This window comes from Apis dorsata, unplaced genomic scaffold, assembly GCF_000469605.1.
Source record: "Apis dorsata unplaced genomic scaffold, Apis dorsata 1.3 scaffold_174, whole genome shotgun sequence".
Taxonomy (NCBI): domain Eukaryota; kingdom Metazoa; phylum Arthropoda; class Insecta; order Hymenoptera; family Apidae; genus Apis; species Apis dorsata.
Genome location: NW_006263462.1, coordinates 410,983 through 412,205, shown reverse-complemented (window position 1 = coordinate 412,205; position 1,223 = coordinate 410,983).

Sequence of the window (1,223 nt, the reverse complement as noted above, 5' to 3'; positions counted from 1 at the left end):
AAAAAAAAAAAAAAAAAAAAAAAAAAAAAAAAAAAAAAAAAAAAAAACGGATAATTTCAAAACATTATGGTCAAAGTAACCTCATGGATGGATTAAAATCTCTGCTATTTAATAGATGCTAATGTTTTTATTTCTTTTTTAATGCCAGATGTTTTCTGTTAATTAACCGTGGAATAAGAAGCGAGCGAGCGAGAGAGAGAGAGAGAGAGAGAGAAGTAAGGGGGTTTGAGATCGATCGTTTGGTGAAATTGCAAATTGGACGAGCGAGTTAAACATTTTATATTATTATCAGGAGAGGAGAGAGAGAGAGAGAGAGAGAAAAGTAACAATTGAAAAGATATGATGAGGAGAGGGCGCGAGGAGCAATCTGGTTGGATGTACCCGGGGCAAAGCGTTGGTAATAGAGCATTAAAAAGGGTCTGGTTTTTATTCCCACGGCTTTTCATAATTAGTCGCCCTCGTCGTCTGCCGGAATAGCGATGCATATCTCGCTCCCCACTAATTGTTTGACACCGAATCAACATCCTACCGTGGCGTTTACATTTCAAATCATCTTACTCGCGGGAGCAGATAACAAGGTATCTAGTAATGCGAGCGAACAGAGGCTGATAATTCACTTACTTGCTCGCTTAATACCAACGATTTCTCACATTTAATTAGGGGAGGAAATAATATCTGGCAGAGTTTGCCAAACAGGATGAGAAGAATTGGCCTCGAAATTGTTTTTTAATTAAAGAAATAAGAGATAATAGAATATAGAGGAAGTAAAGGTTTTAAAAGATGCGCGTATATGTGTGTGTGTGTGTGTGTGTACGTGGATACAATATGCGCGCATAAAGGCTTGTGCAGGAGGGCAAGATTGATAAGGGAAGATCCGGCATTTCCTGCTAAGCGTTGCGCACAGCTTACAGCTGTTGTGCACCGTCCAGAAGCTCAGGTTGGATCTGTGAACCCGTTCAGGAACAAGAGGGACCGGTTTAAGCAGTTTACGTCTCCGGCTACTTTCTCCGTGACAATAACAATGCACTTTGTGCTTCGATAATGCACAAAACGGGCGAGTGAATAACAAGCATACCTTCGCTTCCAATGTCTCCTCTTTTTATTTCCGAGACGTGTCACGGTAAATACCATTGGATTTATTTAAGTAAAAAATGTATTCGTTGTTTGATTTAAAAGGAGAGATTTTTATCAACTTTTAATTTAATAAGATCATTTCCTCTATT